Source organism: Hypanus sabinus, chromosome 29 (assembly GCF_030144855.1).
Source record: "Hypanus sabinus isolate sHypSab1 chromosome 29, sHypSab1.hap1, whole genome shotgun sequence".
Lineage (NCBI taxonomy): Eukaryota > Metazoa > Chordata > Chondrichthyes > Myliobatiformes > Dasyatidae > Hypanus > Hypanus sabinus.
Genome location: NC_082734.1, coordinates 16,781,381 through 16,798,364, shown reverse-complemented (window position 1 = coordinate 16,798,364; position 16,984 = coordinate 16,781,381). Strand labels below are relative to the sequence as shown.

Genomic DNA, 16,984 nt, shown 5'->3' with positions numbered 1-16,984 from the left:
TGAAATCGTCAGCAATGAAAATCCTGTCGTAGTTCAATAAAATAGAGGATAAGAATTCCAAAAGAAAGCTGGCGTTGGATTTAGAAGGGTGATAAATTACATATAACAATTACAGCATGGAAGCAGGCCATCTCGGCCCTTCTAGTCCGTGCCGAACGCCTATTCTCACCTAGTCCCACCGACCTGCTCTCAGCCCATAACCCTCCATTCCTTTCCTGTCCATATACTTATCCAATTTTTTTTAAACTGACAATATCGAACCTGCCTCTACCACTTCTACTGAAAGCTCATTCTACACAGCTACCACTCCCTGAGTAAAGAAGTTCCCCCTCATGTTACCGCTAAACTTTTGCCCCCTAACTCTCAACTGATGTCCTCTTGTTTGAATCTCCCCTACTCTCAATGGAAAAAGCCTATCCACGTTAACTCTATCTATCCCCCTCATAATTTTAAATACCTCCATCAAGTCCCCCCTCAACCTTCTACACTCCAAAGAATAAAGACTTAACTTGTGCAATCTTTCCCTGTAACTTAGGTGCTGAAACCCAGGTAACAGTCTAGTAAATCTCCTCTGTACTCTCTCTATTTTGCTGACATCTTTCCTATTATTCGGTGACCAGAACTGTAACTGTACACAATACTCCAAATTATAATGCAAAGGACTACAAATTTTAAACAAGTGTACCTCAAAACTTGAAGTAAATTGTTGGCAGACAGTAGGTTGCACCTAAAATGCTTTGTGAACATGGTGGCAAGCCTGCCACCTCATTTTGTAGGCCATGGGAGGGGGAATACAGTTCAGATAACTGGCTGCATCAAGGTCTGCAAGGGTAATAAAATGACTTAAGATAAAAGCCTTATTTGAAAGGGATCGCACATTTAGAAGAGGTAGCTCGGAGAGGTACAACAGAGAGGTACATTTAAATTTAAGACTAGGAGTTTACCTCTGCTAACACCTTTAATAGGATAGCTCAATCTGGAACACCCTTCCAGTGACAGTGGTCTGAATAGGATGGGTAACGTTTACAGAATGGAGGAAGTCATTGGGGATGGTAAATAGTCAGTAATGCTAGAGTGCAGGGGAATATATCTGTCGACAGCATCCACGAGCCCAGACTGTCTGGGTGAAGAGCATCAGGTTTGGAAAATGTGGCGTGTTCCCAAGGTAAATAAAATAGTCAACAAAGCCAAGGTTCAGCACTCTACATCGCCTCTGAAGCCAATCGCGCAGACCGAGGGGCCCGGGGAACCGCCCAGGGCTGCAACTCCGTGGGGGACTGGTCCGGAGATTTAAAACATACCTTTACCACGGATCTTTGGACATTCAGAGAGACTGCTAGAGTCGCGTTTCAGCAGCTCCGATCATTGCTGAACCAATGCAGACAACGATCCTCTTCACAGCGGGGTAGTCAGTTAGCCGGCAAGGGAGTTTGTCCATTGTATCAGAGATTTTAGTGCCGGGAAAACACAGAGTCATGCTCAGCTTTGACTTGCCCATGATGGACCACTAGTCTCCGTAGGATCCAGGACATCTTCAAAGAGCGAGGCCTCAAAAAGGCGGCGTCCATCATTAAGGACCCCCACCAACCTAGGACATGCCCTTTTCTCATTGCTACCATCAGGGAGGAGGTACAGGAGCCTGAAGGCTCACACTCAACAATTCATGAACAACTTCTTCCCCTCTGCCATCCCATTTCTAAATGGACATTGAACCCATGAACACTAATCACTACTTTTTTATTTCTGTCTTTGCACTACTTATTAAGTTGAAGTATATTTTACTGTAATTCAGTTTTTTCTATATTATCATGCATTGCATTGTACTGGTGCTGAGTTAACTAATTTCATGACAAATGTAGGTGTTATTAAACCTGATTCTTATTCTGAGTTTCCTAACGACGGAGTTGCTAAATATCAGCATTGTTGGAGGCAGGGGAGAAGACTTTAAAGACAGTGGAACAGCTGGCAAATGTGAGGCTTTTAAAAGGGTCCTATCAAGAGTTCTGGACAGTATATTCCTGAATAAAGGGAAACTATACCAAGTACATGAAACCCCGGCTGATGAGAGATGTGGAAACTCTAGCAAGGAACAAGAAGGAAACATTCATCACGTCGAGCACAGGGTGCGAATGAATCCTTCAACAAGTACTGTATAAAAGACGAGGCTTGAGGGAAATCAAGAGGGGGGAAAGAAAAGGGGTATCCAGGCAGGCAGTGTTAAAGATAATCCCAAGAGGCGGTTCAGTTACTTGAACAGTAAATTGGGTGCCTAGGGAAAGACCAGATCCTCTTAGTGACTTCCAGGTGAGGCAACACTTCACTTGTGAGTCTGTTGGGGTCATCTATTGCATCCGGTGCTCCCGGTGCGGCCTCCTCTACATCGGCGAGACCCGATACAGATTGGGGGACCACTTCATCAAGCACCTCCGCTCCGTCTGCCACAACAGACAGGATCTCCCGGTTGCCACCCACTTCAACTCTGCTTCACATTCCCATTCGGATATGTCCATACATGGCCTCCTCTACTGCCATGATGAGGCCAAACTCAGGTCAGAGGAGCTACACCCCCCCACCCCCATTCCTGATGAAGGGTCTCGGCCCGAAACATTGGCTACTCTTTTCTCAAAGATGCTGCCTGACCTGCTGAGTTCTTCCAGCATTGTGTACGTATTCTTTGATCCACAGCATCTGCAGTTGTATTTTTGTGTTTTGACCTCATATACCATCTGGGTAGTCTCCAGCTCCTTGGTATGAACATCGAATTCTCCAACTCCCGGTAATACCCTCCCCCTCCCTTCGCCCATCCCGGTTTCACTCTGCCTCCTCCTCCAGCTGCCTATCACCTCCCTTATGGTTCCGTCGCCTTCTTCTACACACAGTGCTTTCCCCTTACATTCCTTCTTCACCTTTCCTGCCTATCCCCTCCCTGCTTCCTCTCCCTCACCCCTTGATCTTTCCCCTTACTGGTTTTTCACCTGGCACCCACCAGCCTTCTCCTTCCTGCCCCTTCCCTCTTCAGTCCTGACGAAGGGTCTTGGCCTGAAACGTTGACTGTTCGTTTCTACAGATGCTGCCCGACCTGCTGAGTTCCTCCAGCGTGTTGTGCGTGTCCCTCTTAATGACCAGGAGGTCATGTATGACACTGTTTGGAGTTTTTTGAAGCTGTATCTAAGGGAATAGATAAAAGAAGAGCAGTGGATGTTGTCTTACATGGACTTTACTGTAGCCTTCGACAAGGTCCAACATGGCAGGTTGATCTGGAGGTTAGGTCTCATGGGATTCAGAATAGGCTGAATGATAGGAAACAGAGGATGGTGGCTGATGGTCAACTGAAAACCTGTGACAACTGGGGCGCCCCAGGGGTCAGGATTGGGACCTCTGTTATTCATGGGATTGGATGAGAATGCCCAAGGCACGAGGCGCAGTTTGCTGATGGATACTAAATCAGGGGAACTTACTGACAGTGAAGCAGGTTACAATGAATTAAAAGTACAAAGTAAATTTATTCTCAAAGTAATATATGACACCTGATATGACCCAGAGGTTCATTTTCTTGCAAGCATACACAGTAAGTATAAGAAACTGCACCCAACAGGATATGGAACAGTTCAGTGATGGGGAAAGTGAAGTTATCCCCTGTGGTTCAAGAGTCTGATGGCTGAGGGGTAATAAATGCTCCTGAACCTGGCGGTGTGGGTCCTGAGGCTCCTGTACCTCCTTCCTGATGGCAGCAGCAAGGAAAGAAGATGACCTGGATGGTGGAGGCCCTTGACGATGGACGCTGCTTTCCTGCGACAGTGTTCTTTGCAGATGCGCTCAAAGTTGGAGAGGGGATATACCCGTGAAGGACTGGGCCGTATCCACTACGTTTTGTAGGCTCTTCCATTCGCGGGCTTTGGTGACCCCATACCAGGCATGATGCAACACCAATGCCCTTGAATAGAAAGCCTACAAAACGTAGTGGATACGGCCTAGTCTATGCCGGAATCATTGGATGTTGGTTAGTTAAGGAGATGTGCAAAGTAATGGCAAATGTATTTCAACTTACGTATGAGGTAATGCTATGTGATTGGTCAAAGACAGGGGGTGGCTTATACAGTGAGTGGCAGGGCTCTGATAAGTGTTGTGGAACAGGGGGAGCTGGGAGTACACGCACAGTTCCCTGAAAGTGGCCACATATGCAGACAGGGCGGTGAAGAAGGCATTTAGCATTCTGGCCTTCTTCAGTCGGGGTATCAAGTTTAGGAGCAGGGTTTAAAGTTGCAGTCGTATAAAAGATTTACACGGATGCTGCCTGGACCGGAGAGACTGAGTTATAGGGAGAGGTGCCATGTTGTATCTTTATTCAGTGTAGAAGATAAAGAGGGGAACTCATAGCAGTTAAAAAGATTTACAGGATCAGGTTGACAGTCAAGGCCTTTTCTCCAGAGTTGGGGAGTCCAAAACTAGAGGGCACAGAGAAAGAAAGACCTGAGAGGTAATTTCTTTACACAGAGGGTAGTGTGTTCCTGGAATAAGCTGCCAGAGGATGTGGTTGAGGTAGGTACTTTTTTGGAGGCCCCCCTTTCGTTGAGGTTGACCATGAATGTTGCGTCCTACGTGATACGCAAGCCAGGGCTGTACGGTACAGAGAGCAAGCTGTTGCCCTTGTAGCAGGCTCCCCCTCCCCACACAGCTGATGAACCCAAGCGAACAGCCGAGACCCATACAGTCTGGCACCAGCAGGAGCTGACGGTCAACTTGAACCCAACGTCGGACTGCCTTAGGCACTCCAGCTCCGGATTTTCCCTCGGGGTTTACTCCCGAATCCTTCGCTGTGAGCGGGTAGAGTCGCAAGCAGTGGAGGTTTGAGATCAGAGTTTACCTTCTCCGAGATCAGCTGCCAACGGCTGATCAAGTCAAGTCAAGTCATTTTTATTGTCATTTCGACCATAACTGCTGGTACAGTACTTAGTAAAATGAGACAACATTTTTCAGGGCCATGGTGTTTCATGACACAGTATAAAAACTAGACTGAACCACGTAAAAAACAACATAGAGAAATCTACACTAGACTACAGACCTACACAGGACTGCATAAAGTGCACAAAAACAGTGCCGGCATTACAATAAATAATGAACAAGACAATAGGGCAGTAAGGTGTCAGTCCAGGCTCTGGGTATTGAGGAGTCTGATAGCCTGGGGGAAGAAACTGTTACATAGTCTGGTCGTGAGAGCCCGAATGCTTCGGAGCCTCTACTCTAGATCAACCTCCCCCTAGATTTTCCCACTCACCTGCCTTTCGGTCCAATAAAGCTGCCAACCTACATGTTGTTTGGGAAAGTGAGAGTAACTCGGAGCGCGCAGGGCAAAACCATGTGATCGTAGGGAGAGCGATCAGACTCCACATAGACAGTGCCCAAGGTCAGGATTGAACCCAGGTTACCGGAGCAGCGCTGCTCACCACGGCATTGTACCGTCCTAAAGTTCTTAGTGCACCGGGGTCGAGTTCCAAGCGCTTCACGTTCCCCGGTGTCAACGTCACCAACAGCTTGTCCCGACCCAACCATATGGATGTCACGGCCAAGAGAGCACACTGGCGCCTCTTCTTCCTCAGGAGGCTGAGAAAATTCGGCATGTCCCCCTCCACCCTCACAATTTTTATTGGTCGATCGTTCATTATGTGCCGTGATGCGGGCGATCAGTGGTCTTTCCATGATCATGATTGCTCTTGGCAGATTTTTCTACAGAAGTAGATTGCTCTTCCTCCTCCTGGCCAGTGGTCTGCCTCCCCACTTCCTGCCCGGTGCAATTGCTCTGCCCAAGATCACAAGAAACTGTAGAGAGTTGTGGACACCACAAATAAAAAAGCCTCCTTTCTGTCTTCACGTCTCACTGCCAATAACTAAAGACCCCTGCCGTCCTGCACCTCTTATTTCTCCCCACCCCTCCGGGCAGAAGATACAGAAGTCTAAAAGCTCACACTACTGGGCTCCAAGACAGCTCCTATCCCACAATTATAAGACCATTGAATGGGCCTCATACAACAAAATGACTCTTGACCTCACTATTTACCTCAACGTGGCCTCGCGCTTTGTTATCGGCCCGCCATGCACTTTTTCTGTAGCTGTGGCACTGTAATTTGCGACACGCACAAAGTGCTGGAGAACCTCAGCGGGTCATTTGCACCCTGTTACTACTTGCCCCCTTGCACTATCTCAAAGACGCGATGAAACGGTCTGTATGGAAGGTGTGCAAAGCAAAGCTTAATGCACGCGATAATAATAAACCGATTACTAGGGCAACCCGCACAATGTGCCGGAGGAACTCAGCAGGCCAGGCAGCATTTATGGAAGTGAATAAACCGTCGACGTTTCGGGCCGACACCCATCGTAAGGACTGGAAATGAAGGGGGAAGACACCAGAATAAAAAGCTGGAGAGGGGAAGGAGGGTGGCTGGAAGGTGACAGGTGAAGCCAGGTGGGTGGGAAAGGTAAAGGGCTGGAGAGGGAGGAATCTGATAGGAGAGGTGAGTGGACCTTATTATGGCCTTTGATCTCTCTACCAAGTACTTTCTCTGTCTTTAGACAGTTCCCGGATCTTCTGGAGTGCAGGCTCTTCCTCGGTCCACCAGAACCTTGCGGTCAGCATCCATGATTTACGCCTGTCCTACCAGAGGTTCTGCCGATCCCCTCGCTGCCCATGACTTCCAGTGGGAATCAGATTCACGGTTCTCATCCCTTCCGTGTGGGTGACCTCAGTTGCTACTGGTCAGTTTTGGCGGCTGCGCAGGATCATGAGCTGGCTTAGCTTCTGACACGGTCCTGGAAAAGGAATGGTGTTGGAAGATGATAGAAACATAGAAAACCTACAGCATCGTACAGGCCCTTCAGCCCACAATGCTGTGCCGAACAGGTATTTACTTTAGAAATTACCTAGGGTGGCGTAGGAGTGACACTGGCCGATCAGGGAAGTACGGCGGAGATTCGTTCACTGGGAGGTCTAACCTAGCCGTGAAGGTGATGTTCCACTGGTGTACTACTAGACTAGATCTGGTAGCAGGATCATGGCTGGCTAAGTCAAGGAGGTAAGCATGCCTTTGCTACTTTGTAGGTTATGCCACTTCGGGCAAAGACTGCACCCAACGAGGACGCCGGCAGCAGGGTGTCTGTGGCAGATGAATCCGAAAGGGTCAACGGTACAGCCACCTTGGTGGCACGCGGAGGAACCAGAGTGTTGGTCAACGGATGGCATCGCCAGACTGGTCAGTTGTCACTGCGGGGCAGCTTCCTTATCCGCTAAGTCTGTTACACTCCTGTGCACCACTTAGCGTCAGATTTGGAAGCCCAGAGGGACTGTATGGTGGGGACACGACACCGTCTGTCTTATCACTGTACAAGGTGTGTTGGAGTAGAGTTTCTGACGGTGTCGATCCAGTGCTGGTCTTGTGGCGCATAGACGTCCCTGCAGAGACTAAACTCTCAGCACAGTCAACATCGAAATCTTTTGTTATGTCACTCAAAATAGATCATCTCGTCATCATCCTGTTGCTAATTCTGAAACGGCACCAAGTCCAAAACCAGCTGATAAATATCCTGTGTTGCAATAATCCTTCCAGAATAGTTTTCAACCTTGTTGTGTACCACCTACTTAACACCAACTCATTTACTGTTGACACCCTTGCAAAATTCATCTCCCCAAGTAGCTCCCCAAAATCACTGGCACTCTCTGCACCCGATTATGGACCCTTATGTTGCACCACCCGAGTTACCCATCTTCCTCATGTCGTAGACAAACCCCACACTCTCTGGCCCATTCTCAACAAGACCTCTGCGGTGATAATGGGGGCGGCAATGTCAGGGAGGGGAGCCAGTCATGTGCAACACCAGCCTGGACTCTTGTGCACGCCAGGAGCGGTCAGCAACCCATTCTCCCCGTGCTCTGTCCTGCAGAGCCGTCGTCCTGTTCCATAAAGTGGTGGCACTGGCATGGCACTGGCACTGGCACTGGCACTGGCCTGCCAGCTTGACTCTGCTCGAACCTTGCAAGATTGTTTCATGTCATTTCCAGAAGTGTAAAGGAGAACAAAATAATTCTCACTCTAACTCCAAAGCAGCACCAAAAAAGAACATAATGAGATTTAAAAAATGCAATAATAAAATACACAATAAACATAAATTCAAAAGACAGCCTGTATAGGTAGATTGATTATATGCCCATAAAGTGACACTAGACACAGGAGCTTTTATATATAAGGTGACTCTGTCAGGAGGTGATAAAGTGATGGTGGTGAGGGGTGTGTTGGGGTGGGTTAGTGGGCGGAGGTACTGATCAACTTTACCACTTTCCAGCCAATCACAGCACTTCACGAAGACTGGCAAGCTTGCCTCCGGGCGGTGGTCACTTAGTTCCGAAGGTGTAGACTGCTTTGGTACCGGGATGATGGCGGCTGGTTTGAAGCACGTGGGGACAGCAGCCTGGATGAGTGAAGCGCTGACGATGAAGAGCTGGCGTTCACCCCATCTTCTTCATTTTCCTCTCCCTCCGTCATTCCAAAGGTCCAAAGCACTGAGGGTGGAGATCTCTCCTCTAGTTGAAAATGTGTAGAAATCAGAGAGCAGTGAATTTTTGGGGAATTCTCCACCCTGTTGGGCTGCGGAGGCTCAGCGATTCATAACTGAGATAGGTTTCAGGAGGTTAAGGGAATAGAGGGTTAAGGGGAAAGGGCAGGAAAGTGATGCGGAGGTACAAAATCAGCCATGGTGAATTGATGTTGCAGTTTTGAACCTCCTCCCTCTCTTTTAATTGGTTTATTTATTGGCAGGTGTACCAAGATATAGTTAAAAGTTTTGTTTTGAATTCCATCCAGACAGATCACTCTAACTAAAAGACAGCACAAAAGAAGATAAGAAACAGGAGCAGGAGTTGGCCATCTGGCCCGTCGATCCTGCTCCGCCATTCAATAAGATCATGGCTGATCCGGCCATGGGCTCATCTCCACCTACCTGCCTTTTCCCCATAACTCCTACTATGCAAAAATCTATCCAAGCTTGTCTTAAATATATTTACTGAGGTAGCCTCCGCTGCTTCATTGGGCAAAGAATTCCACAGATTCACCACTCTCTGGGAAATGCAGTTTCCTCTTCATCTCTGTCCTAAATTTACTCCCCCAAATCTTGAGGCTATGCCGCCTAATTCTAGTCTCACCTACCAGTGGAAACAACTTTCCTGCCTCTACCATATCTATCCCTTTCAGAATTGTATACATTTCCATAATATCTCTTCTCACCCTCCTGAATTCCAGTGAGTACAGTCCCAGGAAACTCCATGGTCTAACCCTCATCTCTGGAATCAACCTGGTGAACCTCCTCTGCACCGCCTCCAAAGCCAGTATATCCTTCCTCAAGTAAGGACACCATTCTAGCTCCCCCCTTACTCTTCTTCTTCTCACCTGCCTAACCCCTCCCTCTAGTGACCCTCCTCCTTCCCTTTCTCCTCTCCTATCAGATTCCTTTCGTCTTCAGCCATTTACCTTTTCCACCTATCACTTTCCAGCTTCTCGCTTTGCTCCCCCTCCCCAACCCACCCCCTTGTCTGGCTTCACCTATCACCTTTCACCCTGAACCTTCCCCTTCCCCCTACCACCTAATTCTCGGTTCTACCCCCTTTCCTTTCCAGCCCCGATGAAGGGACTCGGACCGAAAGGCCGACACTTTATTCCTTTCCACAGAAGCTGCTGACCTGCTGAGTTCTTCCAGCATTCTGTATGTGTCCCTGAAGAATCTAGCGTTACAATTACAGAAAAGGTGCTGTGAAAGTAGACAGTAAGGCAGTGATGTCAAACTCAAGGCCCACGGGCCATATCCGGCCCGGCGTACAATTCTATCCGGCCCACAAGATCATTTTAGATAGATCTATTATTTTAATTATTAATGGCCCGGCGATATGAAGCCTATGATTGTAAGTTAATACCAATCATAAAAATAATGCTTGCTCAGCAGTCTTCTTCATAAGAAACGGAATTTGTGAAGTGAAACACTTTGTAGTTATAGCAGAGACTGAGACACATGAGAACAGGCTGAAAAAATGGAGGCAATGAAAGCTGCGTTCGCACGCGCCCGACTGATCCGGCCCACATGAAGCTGCATTTTGCCCAATCCGGCCCGTGACCTAAAATGAGTTTGACACCCCCTGCAGTAAGGTATATGAGGTCACGGCGAAGAAATTCGAGTGATTGGGAGTTCATTTCTGTCGTACAAGAGGGCTTGTGTCCCTTTGCTTTCATTTCTAAAGTACTTTGTAAAGCCTGTTCAGTGCTCTACAGAGTCATATTTCCTGTCTCTGCCAGTAGACTAGCTTACAGCTGCTAGGTTCTTAATAGGTTAATGATAAATGAGTCCTGCTGGGGGATAGCACTGTGACTTTTGCTTTATATGTGGAAAATTAGCCTTCTAGGACCTTCTGGTATATCCTCTACCCTACTTGAGTCATGGTTAAGCTTACTGAGTTCCTCTTTCTCTTCATCTCATGCTGAGACCATTTTTGGAGAACTGCCAGGCTGTTGTCCTTTCAAAGTGACTCAGAGCTTCGTACCTCATGCACACGCCTGACTCTGGCGTGGTGCCCACAGTCCCCTGTTGTCCTGTGACTACTGAAGAAAAAGTTGGGAAGAGCTGAGTAATACTTCAGTTTTATCGCTGACTCGCCTCTGGCTCTCCCCACCAAGCTGACAAAGGATTCCAGCCCGAGGCACACCGGACACGTTCCACGTTTAACAAACTCGCTCTGTGAGAGCACTGCCCTGCTGAGCTTTGAACTACAAACAGAAGCAAGGGTTTATTTACCAAAGCGCCGCTGCTCCCATTATGGTACAGTGAACTATGTGAGTTCTGTTGCCTTTTTGATCCTTCAAATTATTAATTTTCAATTTCATAATCCCTCCAAGAGGATCACAAACTTACATAGAAACATAGAAAATAGGTGCAGGAATAGGCCATTCAGCCCTATGAGCCTGCACCGCCATTCAGTATGATCATGGCTGATCATCCAACTCAGAACCCTGTACCTGCTTTCTCTCCATACCCCCTGATCCCTTTAGCCACAAGGGCCATATCTAACTTCCTCTTAAATATAACCAATGAACCGGCCTCAACTGTTTCCTGTGGCAGAGAATTCCACAGATTCACCACTCTCTGTGTGAAGAAGCTTTTCCTCATCTCGGTCCTAAAAGGCTTCTCCTTTTTCCTTAAACTGTGACCCCTCATTCTGGACTTCCCCAACATTGGAAACAATCTTCCTGCATCTAGCCTGTCCAATCCCTTTAGAATTTTATACGTTTCAATAAGATCCCCACTCAATCTTCTAAATTCCAGTTTATATAAGCCTATTCGATCCAGTCTTTCTTCATATGAAAGTCCTGCCATCCCAGGAATCAATCTGGTGAACCTTCTCTGTACTCCCTGTATGGCAAGAATGTCTTTCCTCAGATTAGGGGACCAAAACTGCACACAATATTCTAGGTGCGGTCTCACCAAGGCCTTGTACAACTGCAGTAGAACCTCCCTGCTCCTGTACTCAAATCCTTTTGCTATGAATGCCAACATACCATTTGTGTTTTTCACCGCCTGCTGTACCTGCATGCCCACCTTCAATGACTGGTGTACAATGACACCCAGGTCTCGTTGCATCACTTGTCGTTAGATTTAAAGGCTTGTGTGCCTCAATGACCCAGAGAGCCATGTTGCCTTGGCTCTTGGTAGGGTCATCCATGCCAAACAGTTCAAAGGGTAAAGGCCAGACTAAAAGTGGTCCACCGCTCCTCCAGTTCGGTGGGGGGGGGGGGGGGGGGCGGGGAGGTTAACAACCCTGACTTGCAAAAGAGCAATGACGAACCCTTCTACATCTGAGTGTGACGGTATTCCTGAGTCTCCACCAGGGACTTGTGTGACTGACAGTAGAGGAAGATACTGACATAATGGAGGAACTCTGAACCAGAGGATCTTCATTGCTGCCCGAAACACCAGTGGCATAATGGGCAGTAAGTAATTTCATAATTAGACACGTTTCCTCAGGTTTAAACAAATCTTTATATCTTGAGCAAATGCACCTGTTTGTTTTAATAAATGACCTCAAAGGAAACGGAACTGATAAGAAGACAGGATGCGTGGAAAATGAAACCAATGGCTGAGAGCTCCAGCTGGCATGGCGCACATGTAGTGGCCTATTGACTGGGACAGCTCACTAACGATGGGTGGTGTGGGTGTAGGGCAGGCAGGAGAGACTCCAATTCTCAGACAGTCCCCTGGGATGACACTTCTACTCCAGTTCTAAAGATGCCTGGGTGTGAATCCTGGCAACTCTGAGTGACCTTTACACACCTGACTGGCTGCATCACTGCCTGGTATGGGAACTGTACTTCCCTCAGTCGCAGGACTCTGCAGAGAACGGTGCCAGGCAGGCTGTTTGGTGGATCCCAGTTCAAGATTTCCCAGCTTGATTCATCTTGTAGAAGGGGGAACAGCTTGTTAGGTGCTGGGGATTAAAGCAAGTGGGCCATTATTCTGGCAGGGCTGAAGTGAATGGGACATTAGGTTGATGGGGTTAGAGTGAATGGGGCATTATTCTAGTGGGGTTAGAGTGAGTAGGATGTTAGGTTGATGTGGGACAATCAGTGTCTGACAGTCACAGCAGGCCATTTTGCTCACATCACATTTACCTGTCTCTTTCCGTTTTGCTGTGACCATGAAGTAGTTGAAACCCCAACCAGACCTATCAGGCAGATTATGCATTGTTCAGCAAATATCAGTGGCACTATGGGGGATAATTCATTCCCCATGCAACCACAGCCCAGGGATGTCAGCTGTACAACCACATCACTGATCATCTGCTTGTGGAACAGTGAGGTCATCGTCCACACAACATTTGCTGGTACGAAACCTGTCATAATGGAAGGGTCTACTGTAAGTGCAAGTTCACTCCAACTTCAGGGTCTTCACAGGTTACAGTAGGGTTTCGTTCCTGTGAAGTGTTTGTAACCCAGAGTTTGAAATGCAGCTAGAAGGTGCCTGTAGCTTGCAGTAGCTGGCAAAGTCATCCCACCGGGCTCGCTGGCGCTAAATCATATGCTCGGGCTTTTCACACGCCAAGCAGGGGGAAAGCTGAAATCAGATTTTCTACATCTAAGGTGCTGTGGAGATGCAGGTTCTGATAAGCATCACGTTTTTCAGTTCTGCCTTCTTCTTCGGGGAGGTTTGTGTTTCTCAGCCGGTTAATCCAGTGACATGAAAGATAATGTGGAAAGCTGAGCTCAGCTCTCACTGGGGCTTTTGGGGAAACAAGTTAAATCCGCTATTTCGATTAAAATAGTTGTTTCACATGTCCCTTTTTTAGGGGGAAGGAAGACCGTGTTCTGTGATGAGCTGGCTCCCATGTGACTGAGTGGAAGACTTCCTGCTGTCCTTGTCCGAACTACGATTTCATACACATGAGGCCCGGTATGGATATTTCTCTGAGGAAACAAGCAGAGTGTGGACAGGTGTCTTTAATGACTGCCCATCAAGATAGATGGTCGGTGGCCTCGGGATTCAATTCTTGGAACTTTAGTAGTTTTTTTTTGGGAGGAATGATAGATTGGTTCATTCTGTTCTCTTCTTTTTTTTAATCTATAGCACATTACAGACCCTTCGGCCCACAATGTTGTGCTGACCATGTAACTTTTACTCTAGAAACTGCCTAGAATTTGCCCTCTATTTTTCCAAGCTCTGTGTACCTATCCAAGAAGCTCTTAAAAGACCCTATTGTATCCGCCTCCATCACCACTGCCCGCAGTGCATTCCACCACTCGCTGTGTAAAAAACTTACCCCTGACATCCCCTCAGTGCCTATTTCCAAGCACCTTCAAACTCCTGTTAGCCACTTCAGCTCTGGGAAAAAGCTTCTGACCACCCACACGATCAATGCCCCCCATCATCTTATACACCTCTATCAGGTCGCCTCTCATTCCCTGTTGCTCCAAGGAGAAAAGACCAAGTTCTCTCAGCCTATTCTCATAAGGTGCATCCTCCAATGCAGGCAACATCCTTGTCAATCTCCTCTGCACACTCTCTGTAGTATCCGCATCCTTCCTGTAGTGAGGTGACCAGAACTGAACTCTGTACTCCAAATGGGGGCTAACTAAGGTCTTATATAGCTGTAACATTACCTCATGGCTCTTGAACGCAATGCCACATTTGGTGAATGCCAACACACCACACGCCTTCTTAACAACACTGTCAACAGTTTTTAACAATGTTTTCAACAGTAGGTTACGGTAGGTTTTCAGTTGTTAATCTCCCAAGAACAAATCAGCTATCCAAACTTAGAGAAGTAGGACTAGTTTCAGCAAAGGAGAGCTTAAAGCTGCACGATTGCGGCAAAAAAGTACAGCCGGTTCCTTTGAGTCCTCAAGTTTAAAATCCATTTTCCTCACCCAGTTTGGCCTGTTTGTCTCTCTTGTCCTACAAGGAGCAACCGCCCTCCTAAAGCGGCTTCAAGAAGTCAGCCCTCAGTCATTTGGGGGACGGGATTGGTAACATTCACAGCCAATTAATGATTATTTTTTTTAATAATTATTTTAAAATTATTTTTTCAGATACACAGCACTTCCGGAGACGCAGGAGGATGCAGATGCTGGTATGTGGAGCAAAAGATCCCAGAGGGGGTAGCCGACATTCCCCTCGGCTCCACTGATGCTGCCAGACCTGCTGAGTTTCTCCAGCAGTGTGGTTTTGCAGGTAGTCATAATGCCCAGGCTGAGGGCAGAGTTTTAAAAGCGTTCCACAGCGGCACCCAGTGGCCAGAGGCTGGGAATGCAGGTACGTTAGTCTCAGCATCTGACTGCCAGCAGGACAGCAAACGGGACCCGAACTGATGAAAGTGCACATGGCCTATCTGACTGCAGATGTGAGACCTTGGCTGCACCATTCAAAAGTCCCCCGACACCTTTGAAAGCTGTCAATCTAAAAAAAAAAGTAATTCTCTTTTTTTTAATTTTTAAATTAATTTTTTATGAGTTTCTACAATACAACTACAAAAAAAATCAACAAAATGCAGATTAATAGTTGAAAACAAACGTGTCTAATATATAATTCATAACAATAAAGAAAAAGCACCCAAAATAAAATCATATAAAGTTAGTATCCTCCCCACCCTCCCACTACAAAACTCCAGGCCAACCATTACAATATGTTATAGAAAAATGAATTGGAGCGTTCGACCCCACAGAGCTGTAAGTATATATATAAAATATATAATATAATTAAAATATAATAATATGTAATATATATAATGTAGCGAATATTATAATAAAACTAAAATATAACAATATAATATATATAATTTATAATATAGCAAATATTATAATACAACTAAACATAATAATGTATAATATATAATTAAAGTATAATATAAAATACATAAAAAGTAATTCAAAATGAAACTTAAGATTTTAAATCCTTATAATTTTTTAAAAGATAAAATAGCAAATCAGTTTAAAAGTTTTAAATAACTAAAAACAGAAAATCAAAAACAAATAACCAGAAAAACAAAACAGAAAAGGATCTTCTTGCCTTTACCCCTGTCTGCTACAGGGTCTGAGAACCCATTCCTCGGCAATGAATCACAGCAAAAACTCCACCAAATACGGCAGTCCACAAGTGGGGCTTATTGAAACACAACACAGCAGGTTTGGCTCGGTAGTGCCCATGACCTGGACTTAGTTTTTAAATAAGTGGAGGCCAACCCTACCCAGATTTCACCGGGAATGTCAAATCCGAAAGCATCCAGCGGATGGGGGATTTATTTCCTTGCTAATAGGAAGGCTGAGCAATGCTGAAATAGCTCAACAAGTGAGGCAGATCTGTGGAGGGGAATAAACAGTCGATGTTTTGGCCCAATGCCCTTCATCAGGACTAAAAGGGAAGCGGGCAAAAGACAGAATAAGAAGATGGGGGTAGGGGAAGGAGTACAAACTGGTCGGTGATAGATGAGACCAGCTGAGGGGCAAAGTGCCTCTCACCTATCACCTGCAAGCTTGTACTCCTTCCCCTCCCTCCACCTTCTTCTTTCTTCCTTCTCAGTCCTGATGGAGGACCCTGACCCTAAAGGTCAACTGTTTATACCCCTCCATGGATGCCTGCCTGACCAGCTGAGTTCCTCCGGCAGTTTGTGTGCGTCACTCAAGATTTCTAGCATCTGCAAAATCCCTTGTGCCCACTTCTCACATAGATTTGTTCTTCAATCATTGCTTCATCAGCTGACTGCCATGTGCAGGGCCTTGCTGTGCATAGACTGCTTCCTTGACCACAGCATCTCCTACAAGCCACATTTCACTTCTGCTTCATCTCCCATGAAAGGCCACCTAACTGCAACTTCCCTCCTTACGGCAATCTCCACTTTTTATGCAATCTCTAGAGGAGGAATATTTTCATTCAGTTGGCTTACGGTCTGAGGCCAGTGGGACTGGTTCAGCCTAAATCCCGGTTGCAAAGGGTTAATGCACCCATGGATTGGAGTGGGAGTAGGATGGAGAATTAAAGTGACGGGCAATGGAAGCATTAATTCACATGCATTTCTTCCAGTTGATGTGGTCTTCCCTACACCGATGAAGCCGAGCAGTGACCTCCATCGAGAACGCAGCGCGAGCTTGACCTTCCAATCGTCAGGGTCTCTGCTATTTTCTTCAGCTCTGCCTTACACCGTGTATTTGGCCCAATGTGTTGGGACTCTCAGCTGGTACAAACAAAACAATCAACACAGCCTTCCCACTGCAAGCCCATACGTTCTTGGCAGACAACGTAGGGCAGATCAGACTGAGGTGACCTGAGAAATCGACCCGTGGTTGGCACGCTCTCAAATACTTGCACTAACGGCACTTTGTGCATTACTGTGATATTCTGGTGCTGCTGCAACTTATTTTCTGCTACTTATCTATTTAATACTGTTTTTCTATATTACTGTCTTGTTTTT

At 46.7% G+C, this 16,984-nt stretch overlaps 1 long non-coding RNA gene across 1 annotated transcript; it reads left to right on the top strand.

The window, feature by feature from the left end:
* The first annotated feature begins 10,729 nt into the window (after positions 1 to 10,729).
* LOC132382764 (uncharacterized) lies at positions 10,730 to 16,984 on the top strand. Its single transcript, XR_009508456.1, has 4 exons — positions 10,730 to 10,862; positions 13,370 to 13,473; positions 14,610 to 14,650; positions 16,597 to 16,984. It is a non-coding gene; the product is annotated as an uncharacterized LOC132382764 (long non-coding RNA).